Raw genomic sequence first — 12,681 nt, forward strand, 5'->3', positions numbered from 1 at the left:
ATTCACGAACCAGTCCTTGTTGGGACACATATGATAGCTACAAGCCGAGTCCATCAACCATATGTCTGATGATGTTGATAACTCTGTTGTAACTAATGAGAAGTCTGAATCATCACAATCAGCTACATTTGAATCCATAATGGCCTTTCCATTGTTATGTCTGGCCTTATTCTTCAACTTCGGACAGTCTTTCTTCCAGTGCCCCTTTTCTCGACAAAAGGCACATTCATCTTTGCTGGGTCTAGATCTCGACTTGGATCTTCCCTTCTTAGTCCTCGTTTGATTTTGAGGACGACCCCTCACAATTAGTGCTTCTCCTTCTCCGCCCTTCTGTTTTTCTCCCTTTCTTTGTTCATAGCTGTACAAAGCCGAACAAACTTCTCTGAGAGAAATTTCGTCATTTCCATGGAGTAGAGTAGTTTCAAGGTGCTCGTACTCATTAGGAAGTGACCCCAATAACATCAAGGCCAAGTCACCATCATCAAAAGTTGCATCCATATTTTGCAAATCTGTGACCAACTTATTGAAACTGGTGATATGTTCATTCATTGTGGTACCAGGAACATAGGTGAAGCGAAACAGTCTCTTCTTCATGTACAATTTATTTTGACTGTTTTTCTTCAAAAATTTATCCTCCAGTGCTTTCCATAATTTACTTGCAGAAGTTTCCTTTGTGTATGGATATTTCTGCTCTCTAGCAAGGTAGGATCGAATGGTACCGCAAGCAACACGATTGATAATTTTCCAATCTTCTTCTCCAATAACATCTGGCTTCTTTTCTTCAATGGCAAGATCTAGCCCTTGTTGAAAAAGAACATCTAGAACCTCGCCTTGCCACATCCCAAAATGTCCTGACCCGTCAAAAATTTCTACCGTAAATTTCGCATTTGACACAATTCTTGTCATAAGCGAAGATGCCAACGATGACGTATTATTGACACTTGATGTAGATTCTTCTTGTTTACTGTCTCTCATTTTGACACAAATATTATTTAGTAGCTGACGACACAAATCAAGATTATTTCCTTTCTGGTGTGGAAGATCAGACTAAGCTGCAACCACAGAGCATACTCAGACAGAACCTTGACTCAGTTACCAAGATAGATCTTTTCTGATGTGGAAGATCAGACTATGCTGCAACCACAGAGCATACTTAGACAGTACCTTGGCTCTGATACCAATTGTTGCGGAAGCCAAATGTATATAGTGTGAATGAGTCACAACTACTATACCAAAAATTATGACAACCACTAAATAATAAACAAGACAATAAGACAACAATAAAAGAACACCAGAATTTACGAGGTTCGGCCAATTTTGCCTACTTCCTCGGACACAATCAATATTTTATTCCACTCCAAAATTACAAGTGAAATAATACTAAAGAGAGAAGATACAAATGCCTTAAGAAGATAAAAGGCAAATGAGAGGTGTATTTAAATCCTAAACATTAGGCCTCCTTTTATAGGGTGAAATTCTCATTCAAAATTGTCATCCACCGATGTGGTACTTTTGCCAATTTCAACAAATCTCCACCTTGGCAAAATTCCACATCTTCAATTTTCTCTCAATAACAAATTTTGGTTGTGTCTTCATCTTCAATCTTTAGTTAATTCTTGAACTCTGCCTACTAGAAGTTTGATTATATGGTTATGAGAAATATGTGGCTATGCCTGCTTTTGCACCTTCTCTGTGTGTCAGTAGAATTAGGACATGTGATATTGATTTTGCATCTTTTGTGTGTTGCAGTAAACAGAATATGATAACAGTTAAACAAATAGCATGTTTGGAGCACTTCTTTTCTCCAAAAATGTGACGGCCCTGCAACAATTGCAAAACGAGATTGCAAAACTCTGAATGTACGTTCAACATCTTTTCACCATGATTCTTGTTTCATCGCGAAATATTTCTTCTTTTGAGAACGTGGCTCACGAATTGTTTGCACAATAATAGACCATTTTGGATATATACCGTCGGCTAAATAATAACTCACATCATATTCTTTTCCTTGAATAATATAATGGGCGGGAGGAGCAATACCTTTAGCAAGATTAGAAAACAAATATGATGAGTAGATATTTGTTTTTATGATAATCAATGAACATTGTGTTATTTATTAACAACATATTATATTTCAGATTTGCACTTTTCATTTTTTTGATAGTTATATATTTTTATACAATTATAACTTATAATAAAATTAACTTACTTATAATTTTATATAAAAATAAAATATACAAAAATTAATTTATAAAAATTATACACCAAAATTAAAATATAAAATTAATATTATAAAGATATTACATAAAAACTATATGTAATTACAAAATTATAATATGTTAAATTAAAAGTGTTATATAATAAAAGATAATAATAAAATAATGATGATTAGTAATGGTGTTGATGAATAGTGTTACGTCAAATTTGGTGTAAAACTATTCACACACCAAAATGGTGTAAGAAATGGTGTTGGATTGGAGTAAAAAAATACAAAATCTTACACTAAAATGGTGTTTGGTGTCAAAATTGGTGTTGGGTTAGAGATGGTCTTAGTTGATTCTTGAACTCTGCCTACTGGAAGTTTGATTATATGGTTATGAGAAATATGTGGTTATGCCTGCTTTTGCACCTTCTCTGTGTGTTAGTAGAATTAGGACATGTGATATTGATTTTGCATCTTCTATGTGTTGCAGTAAACAGAATATGATAACAGTTAAACAATAGCATGTTTGATTGTTTGTTTCAAGTAGGATAATCAAATTGGGGTGGTTTTGATATTTTTTATAAATTGTGGGGTATAAATTATGTTTCATGATTTTGAAAAAAAGATATCCAAATATGTTGCAAAAATTATAAACAAACACAACTTCATGTACGATCAAAATTTTAGGGAAATTCCAAATTTGAATATTCTTTTTTGGAATTCATGTCCAAACGTTAGTGAAATTCCAAATTTTGCATTTTCTATGTGTTGCAGTAAACAGAATATGATAACAGTTAAGCAATAATATATTTGATTGTTTGTTTCAAGTAAGATAATCAAATTGGGATAGTTTTGATATTTTTTATAAATTGTGGGGGTATAAAATTATATTTCATGATTTTGAAAAAAAGACATCCAAATATGTTGCAAAAAATTATAACCAAACACGACTTCATCTATGATGCAAATTTTAATAAAATTCCAAATTTGAATTTTTTTTTTTGAAATTCATGTCCAAACGCTTACTTAGAGTAATTCCTCCCTGTTTCCAAATTGAGAAAATAAAAGAGTAGGTGCTACAAATTCCCCAGGTCATGCTTTTCAAATTGGCAAACTGAAAAAAGAGAAAGCCATTTGATATTCTTTGTGGTGAATTGAGAAAGAAAATTGAGCAAAAAAATTAAGGAGTCTGTCAGACAACTATGAGGCCACCCCAAGCCTACAAACAGAGCTGAGAACGATCCTCTACGGAGAGCGGTTAATCACGCTCTGCTCTCATAGTCATTCTTCATCAACCAGACTTGGTTGTCTGTCTCCTTAGAACACAAAGATACAGTGGTACGAGCCTATAGAACAGATCCTGTTCAAGTAAGGTCGTGCCCTTTGTTTGGAAAACAGGACTTTATAAAGTATCAATAACTGATTACTTCTTGCGATGTGGGATAGAATAGAGGATGCTAGGGTTAGTGGGACTCAGAGATTTACATCCCACCAACTATCAGTGTGTGGGCCTAGTCCATCTAACAATTGACAGATCGTGAGTGCCGGGTTTGGGCCTTATGAGAGTTGTAGTCCAAACTCCAAAGTATTACTTAACTTTCATTTTCAAATAGCCCAATTTTATTCTAAATTTGACGGCCCAATGACTATCGAATGTGATATTTCCTATGCGTGTGTGGTTTTTTCTTCTTCTCTTTTTTCCAAATTTCTTTTATTTTTACACTGGAGGATCGGTAAAGGGAAAAAGGGATAGTATGAATTATACTTACATGTATTGTGTAAAAGAAATTCCTATCAGTTTCAATAAACTTTAAGCTATTGGTGGTTGCACGTGTGTGATTTATCATTTTGCTATATTGATCCTCTTGTTTATCCCCACAAAGTTTATCGGATTCTCTTCTTGCCCCTACAATTTACTTTCACGCAGAGGATATTACTCAAAAGGGGAAGATAATATTTACCTAGACATCTGGTCTCAACTACAAATTAACTTAATATTACTTTTCATATTTTCCAATCAAACTTATGGTCCATCCACCAATATCCGTGACCTACTGTGACCAAAAAACAAAAGGAAAAAGTTGAATGTTAAGATTGTGCTTGTTATGCTGGTAGGTGGCAAGTAGAAAAAGAAAATATGATGAGAAAGCATGTACTTGAAATTCTTTTTAACTTTTTGACTCATGATTTGTTCTTCCTGCTTCCCTACTCCCACTCACTAAACGTTATAAACCTTAGCTGAACATGAAAAATTGAAATAGACAAAGTGCTTTCGAAATTTATATTCATCATTTACCTCTTTATTTACCTTTCTATCTGATTGATTTCCAAACTTTTGAAAGAAATTTATAAAAAGTAGAAAGATACATAATGGTGCATTATTCTACCCACCCTGCAATCCTATTTGTCAGCTCTCTTTTTAGTGTGGATAGAAATGGTCTTACCTGTTTGGTAAAGTGCCAGTCTACATAATGAGTTCTTTGATAACATAACTGGAGCCCAATTTCCGTAATCTAAGTCGCATATTGCATCAGAAAAAGAATCCAAACATGTCAACAAAAGCTGATTTAGAATTTTAAGTTGTTGTAATTTTTGGTGTAGAATTTTATCGACTAATTTGTGACAACAATAAGTAACAACTTAATGTAAATATATATTTCAAATATTTTAACTATTTATACTATATTAAAAGCACGAAGGCACTTAGCAAAATATCGTTCGCTAAATCCTTTAAAAAATCGATTTTACACTAGACAAAATAGTCATTTAACTATTTTCCTAAATTTTTGGACTTCGAAATTAACTAAAATTTGATTATTAAAATATTTCCTTATTACAATAATGTAGGAATTCCTAATATTTAGACTTTAAAATCAATTAATATTTACAAAAATCCTTTCCAACTATGTAACAATAACTATACTAGAAGTAAGGAAAAATTAGGTGCACGTCCAACATGCTTCTTAAATTTCTCTATATTTGAACTATGCATAAATTCTTAATATTTTAATTTTGAGTAAAATTTTATATTTATAAATATTTTTCTTATTCGTCGTAATTTGAGAATTACTTATATAGGATCAGTAATCATCATCTTTATGAATTTATATTTTTATTTTACAACTTAAACATAAATTTTAATATAATATTTATTTAATTTTAAAAAAAATTTAAACTCATTGAGAAAAGATACACGCGCTACTAATACACATATAAACCCAATAGATAGGTGCCTCACACGTTGTCGATAATGTAAATCTATGTTCAACTTTATGCTTCAAATTGTAATTAGGGTGAAATGGTGGTGCCCAAGTTGTATAATAATCTGCCCCTTCCCTTTACAGCTTTTGTCTCGACTATGGATTGCCCCACCACTCTTGTGTTTTATTTTCAAATTACAATGAATTTTCAAAAGTTTTATTGGAACCTCCAAAATCCAAACCAAGTCAAGCCAAAGTCACTACTCTATCAATCTTTTTGCTTTTCCAACATCAACTCATGTGTCCTTTTCTCCTTTTTAGAAAAGTTGTCCTCCTTTATTTTACTAGTAATATGCATTGCATTTACTGTTTAAATCGGTGACATATATATTCAATTGGATAGTTTAACCACTAAAGCTCTGACGTATAACAAATTTAGTGCTTTTAATAACCAATTGCAATTGAGATTTTAGACGCACCAAAATTTGATAGTGCAGCTCTTTTGAAATTACTGTATTAGAAATAACGGTGGATTGTTGCCCGCGCTATATCATCAAAATTTGGACACAACAACAATAATCACCTAAGTTCCACTTGGAAATAACAGAGACGCATTTACTCTCAATCCATCATCTAAATTTAAGCAAAAAAAAAAATTATCAATCCGATATGTCAATTCAATAAATTCTTAATATACGTCATGTTTTCATGTAATTATTTATCTTTTGATTATGAATAATTAACATTTATTTCGTACATGAAGCTAAATAAATACTATCTAATGAACAGGGACCTTTAATCCTTATCCCTGCAAACCTAGTGACAACTTGTTCTCGAGAAAATTAGAAAAAGTTAATTATTAGAATATAATACTTAGGAATTTTCTAATTATTAATATCTTAAGCCGTTTGGACAACATCTGCACGTGTTCTGAGTAATCTTTTGATAAAAAAATAAGTTTGTGCAAAATGGTTTCGTAAAAATGTATTTGTTAGTTCTATTTTTCTTTCTTGAAATTTTGTGAGAGGAGAAAAACTTTTTTCTGAAAACACCCTCATACCAAATCTTCAAAAAGACAAAAAAAAAAAGTAAAAAAATTGTGTCCAAAAGCTTCTTGAAAAATTTTAAACAGATACATTTTCAAATAACTTCTTACAAGATTCAAAAAAAATTCATTGGACATGGCAAATGGTTGGACGACATTCGGAAAAGTTTTTGAAAAATTTCTGCGTGTCTTGCGTGTGGAAGAAGAGTATTTTGAAATAAATCCTCTGAAAATCATGCTCAACCCACAAAAAGAAATTTATGCAGACATCTTTTTTTTTTTGTTGGTGTAATAAGATTAAAAAAATTAGACAAACACCTAAAAAAAGAATTTCAACAACTTGAAAAAGCTCCAGACTTGAGAAAACACTGGGAAACACCTCCAGACTTTATTTTACAAATTTTTAATAAAGACAAATTAAGAAAAACCGCTATGCGGTCTATCCCTATGTTATGTAGTAACTAAACTCCTATGTTTTAATATAAAGTTTTTCCTTTCATTAGCAAAAAAGAAAGAAAAAAAACAACTTGAAACAGCTTACACAAATTTATGTTTCTTAAAATAAAATAAAAAAATTGCCTCTTCAAATGTACTGTCTGTTTACCTTAAAAAAAACGGATAACAATTGAATTTATACGGTTTCAATGATATGTGAATTAATTCAATATAAGTGATTAATGACGATCGATTAAGCAAATAAAAAATATAATAAATGACCAAACCAATGATAAGAATGAGTCCGGGCTCAGTTAATGGTTTAAAGAAGAACCTGCCTTCGGTTCCGAACTTGCACTTATAAAGAACTTATGAACAAGAATAAAAACTTTGAATAGCATTCACAAACAAAAGTATATTGCATTGGTATGCGTGTCACTATATGTCTAATAAATAATAAGCTAATAGTAGGGGAGTTTTACCCTAGTTACAATTATAAGAAAGGTAAAAATCTTCCTTGTCACTAATCACTGACTTTCTGCCGATACGGGCCGAGATTCGTATAGTGATATCCGGTTGGGCACGGACATCACGACCCTTTGTTAGTCGTGTGCGGTTGTTTGGTAAAGCTCTCCGAGGTCTTGGGACTCGAACCGGACCCGGAGGGCGTGGTCCCGATGGCTCCGAGGGAAGATGTTTAGCTCGGGCCCTGATACGAAATGCTCCTCGTTCTGATTCTGATTCCCTACATTCACGACCCTATTCTGTTTACCTCCATGGGAAATCGGGGTGTGAGCACCTCATTTTTGACTATATTTAAATTTTTATCACCTTATACTATGTAAATATTTTTAGAAATTTAATATATATATTTTTAGCTTTGTTATATTTTTTTTATATAGGGTAAGAATTATAAATAATTTAAAAGGTCAAATTATTACTATTAGTATTATCTTTATTTTTAAATAAAATAAATTTTAAAAAACCAAAAAAATTAAAAAATAAAATTTATTTTTCGGATGGGAATAAAATAATAGGAAATTTAAAGTATGGAATAAAAAAGTAAAAGTAAAAGTAGGTAAAAAAAAAAATTTAAAAAGTAAAACAAAGTGAAAAATTTTAAAAATGAAAAGTAAAAGAATGTGGAAATTTAAAAAATGAAAAGTAAAAGAAAGTTGGAATTAAAAAATAAAAGTAAAGGTAGCTGAAATTTTTTTTTTTTTTTTAAAAGTAAAAGAAAATAGAAATTTAAAAAAAGAAAAGTAAGATAAGTGGAAATTAAATAATAAAAAAAAAAGTAAAATAAGTGGAAAATTAAAAAAAAGTAAAAAAGTGGGAAATTAAAAAAAAAGTAAAGGAAAGTGGGGAATTATATTTTTTAAAAAGAAGAAAAATGAGAAGTGGGGATTTTTTTTAATTTAAAAATAATAAAATAATAAATCTGAAAAAATTTCGAATATATTTCCTATAAATAGAAGAGAAATGTGAGGAGAAAAGAGGAGAAGAAAAGAAAAAATAGAGGAGAAAATTGAGAGGGAAAAAAAAATTAATCTTCTGCGCTAAGGGAATTTCTACTCGTTTCCTTCTTTTCTTGCTATTTCTTTCGAAAATTCAAGCAATTCATCATCTTGTTTAAGACCCAAAAATGCCTCAAATTCAAGCCTAAAAATACTTTGTGAAGCTTCATTGATAGTCACCTCTCTTACGCCAAAAACCAGCAGCCTCACGAGGTAAAGTCGAGTTTTGGTCCGGGCTCGAATTTTAGAAGGTTCGTCTCTAGATTTTCTGCTCATCTGCCGATTTGCCTTTGGTTTGGTGTACTTGCTCGGCTCTGAATTATTTTTGCATTAATCAAGTTCTGAAGGAAATTTTTTCCTTAAAGGTTCATTGCTTATCCTCCCTTTGTTAATTATTTCATTGTTTTGTGTGATGTACATATAGAGATTCATGTGATAATTTTTTGTATTATTTTATTTATACACATTATCATGTTGTAGTTCCTTTTTACATGTTTCAAGTGATTTGTCAACAGATTATTTGAATAGGATTTCATCTTAATGGGATTTGCTATTTAGAATTAAGAATGAAGATCTTGCCATATTAATGAGCCATGCGTTGGAGTTCAAGTAAGTGAACCAGAAATGAGTTTCCACGTTTAATAGGAAAGAAAGAATTAGACATGGGTTGGATTGAGTATAAATCTGTCATGCCCAATAATTTTGTCACTAGACTAATAATTAGCTCATTCTTTCTTAATGGATAAATGTCTCCTAATTTCAAAAAAAGAGTAGTAAGTTGTAAATATTTCTAAGTGTGGATGACTTTGCAATACTTTAAATAACTAATATATTTTCTGACTTCCAAATAATTTCCTATCCATAAACTCTTGGTCTTACAATAATTTCAAATTAGTTTAGGAAAATAATACAAGTGTGCGTTCACGTGACTTGACCAATCAACTCCGAATAATAATAAATGTGTTATTGATTGTGTACACGTACGCGTGATATGATTCTTGATGCCAAACAAAAATGAGTACACGTACGCGTGACTTATTTCAAGATAATTTTCATAAATCTAATCAAGCAATAAAAGCCGACATAGGTAAAACATGAGAACCAATAAAACACAAGTTATCCAAAAATAATATAAGCCAAATATAGTTAATAAAGCGACCGTGCTAGAACCACGGGACTTAGGGAATGCCTTACACCTTCTCCCCGGTCAACAGAATTTCTTATCCATACTTTATTTTCGCAGACCAATAATAATAGAGTCAAACCTTCATTTGACTAAAATAATCCCTACTCAAATTTGTCACTTTAATTGGAAAAACTCTTTAACCCATAATAATTCATAATACATATCTTTTGTTTTTTTTGGGGGGGGGGGGGGAGGGGCTAAAAAGCAGGTGCGACTCTGCTGGGGATAAGAACCCAGAACCTCTGGTTCAGAGTTCAGAATTCGAGCTTGTAATATGATCTATACTTGGCTTTCTTGATTATTGATAATACTGTATTTGTGGGCCTAATGTGCTAATTGCCGATCATTTACCACTTTGATATTATTTGAACTATATAAACTGCCTTCTTACGCCTCCCTTCTGAGTCTTCTGAATTTATGGGGTACACGTGTGCGTGGCCCACTTTTCTGTTAGAGGTCATACCAAATAGAACGAGGCTGGATCAGTAACTAGGCCGGGTAGACTTTCGTGCTCCCGGTACGTTGCCCCCACCTCGGCTCGAGCTATCCGCTTGGGTAAGCCAGGTCTAAAACACTCCGCCAAGGATTTTAAACTCACAATAACATATTCTCATGTCGGATTCCTAGTAAAACGTTTATTTGCATCATGTGCATTTGACTTTGGGGACTCAACACAGGGGTTGGGTCTGTCTAGGACAGGTGTACCTAAAAATTACAAACCTATCCTGATGCATCTTATGTACTGCATGTACATTATGTTTGATTCGGTTTGTTTATGTTGATCGACTTCTAAAAAAAAGAAAAATAAGAATTGAGAGAAAACCAGAAGGAAGAAAATAGGAGAGAAAATTTACCCGTTTATTTTTTAAAAAAAATCTCGGTATTTTAAAATCCAAAAACCTTGTCAAAAGTTTACCCCAAAACGATTATTACAAAATGAGATTGAAATTGTCCAAAAAAAAAGAAAAAAAAGGTGTCATCCCATTCCTGAAATATTTACGAACTACATGGGTCTGATTCTCACCGGATGTGAGATACATAGGCAACCTTCATAGGGTTCGGCCCCATTTTTGCAAAAATAACCAAAAGAAAGAAATGTGTCTAGTATTTTCTTTTGTTTTGTCCAAATAAGCCGACCCAACTTCGGTTAATCCCTAGCCGTTTCTGTCAGAATATCCTTAGAACATCTTCAAAATTGTCGAAGGGTTGTACTAGCAAGAACGGACGTGTCTGTCAATTGGTATCATTTTTACCATAATGTTCTTCCCTTGGTCCTAAAGTTTTCCTTAGAAGTATGAAGGGGCATAGTTGCAAAAATAGCCACCCTCTCTTTGACTTTTTTTTTAAAAAAATTAGGTTATGTACAAAAGATTATTTTACAAAAAGAGGGCATTGGTTTTATCTTTTGAACTAGCGTCAACCCTTACCTTAACCACTCACAGGTACAAAATGAGCATTGTTTAGAACGCACATTTGAAGATTGTAGACAAAGCTCCACTTCAGTTTCAGATCTGGTGGTATGACTTGGGGAAAGATGGTCAGAAAGTGACCCATTTCTGGATATTCCGGGTTTGGCAGGGATTTGAGAAACCAAAAGCTCATATTCCCGAGTGCCCTCTCTGTACACCGATTCTTTGATCTTCTGAACATTAGTAAGCAAATCAGAAAGACCAACGTAGTCGAAGGTTGTTGTTCTTTCTACTTCCTGTACTCCAGGTTCGGCCAGCCAAATGGGTTTGAAATATATGAAAAGGGCCTTAATAATAAGCAGAACAATGACACATGGCAGATACATCGCCACTTCACCTTCATGGTGGCGTTTCTGGGAATTATGGTCTTCCCAAACGAGGAGCATACAATTGATACCCGCACATCCAGGGTTGTACAAGTCCTCACTACCAAACAAAATCACACTCTTGCCCCGATCATTCTATCAGAAATTTATCGGGCGTTGACTTTGTGTAAGTCTGGGGAAAAATTCTTCGAAGGGTGCAACATTTTATTGCAAATGTGGTTGATTGAGCATCTCCGACATCACCCCCAAGTTCATGAGCTATAGTCCTAGCACAGACAATTTTATTGAGAGCTACAAAGAAAGAGTAAAAGATTATAACTCTCCAGAAGAGGTAGAAGCCTGGATATCTCACCTAAGATCTTTAAACGCAAGTCAAATTGAGTGGACTTTAGGATGGATCCCGGTAAGAGAGGTGATACACATGTCGGGCTTAAGAAGCTATTTGTTGTTGTTGAGTTTGAGAAGTGTCCAGCCGTATGCGCCACAAAGAATTCTAAGACAACTAGGAAGGTATCAGATAGTGCCTGAGGATGAAGATATAAGCGTGCAAGTGATTGAGCTACACCCTGAAGCCCCATTCCCCGAGGCTTTAATCTAGCAAATTTGGAATGGTTGTCGCTACTTGAAAGATGATACCTAGGAACCAGATACTGCGAGAGGTGAGGTAGATCCGGGTTATGCTAGGTGGTTTGAGAAAAGGTCTTGCATAAATGATGAGCCAGATCCCGTGCCCGAAAGGCCCGCAAAAAGGACGCATGTTCAAGCCTTTAATGATAAGATCCACGAACGGTTAGCTTGGGGTGAAAAGGAAAATGGATACCAAGCAATTATCCATACTTTGAAAGAAAAGATGAGGAACCTCCATTTTGAGAAAGACTTGCAAGCACAAGAATCTGAATGGGAAAAGAAGAGTCTGATCTGCAAAAATAAAGCCATTCGTGTCCAACTTCAACAGATGAAGAAAGCCTCCAAGGTACCGATCAGAAGTTGAAAAGACCAGAAAACCATTGCCAATTTGATAGGAAACGTGCAAGATTATGACGCCATCTTGGCAAAAACTGAAAAGGCGTTGGACAAAGCCAAGGAAAAAATCGTACAGTTAAATGATGAGGCCAAATCTAGAAAGGATTGCCAAGCAACAGAATTTGAAGAAGAGAGGGCTCAGTTCAAGAGAGAGAGGGTCCATTGGGTACGTTTGGAACCTCAACTTTAGGCAGAATTGAAAGAAATGATAAGGTACAATAGAGACCGCCAACATGCAAATTTTGATAGGGAGAGGGTTCAGTGACACTCGAGCAGG

At 33.5% G+C, this 12,681-nt stretch overlaps 1 pseudogene; it reads right to left on the reverse strand.

Annotated features, from left to right (window-relative positions):
- Window positions 1–3,389: 3,389 nt before the first annotated feature.
- On the reverse strand, window positions 3,390–3,581 carry LOC117281985 (small nucleolar RNA U3; annotated as a pseudogene).
- Between the last annotated feature and the right edge of the window lie 9,100 nt (window positions 3,582–12,681).

This window comes from Nicotiana tomentosiformis, chromosome 2 (assembly GCF_000390325.3).
Source record: "Nicotiana tomentosiformis chromosome 2, ASM39032v3, whole genome shotgun sequence".
In the NCBI taxonomy this organism is placed as follows: Eukaryota; Viridiplantae; Streptophyta; class Magnoliopsida; order Solanales; family Solanaceae; genus Nicotiana; species Nicotiana tomentosiformis.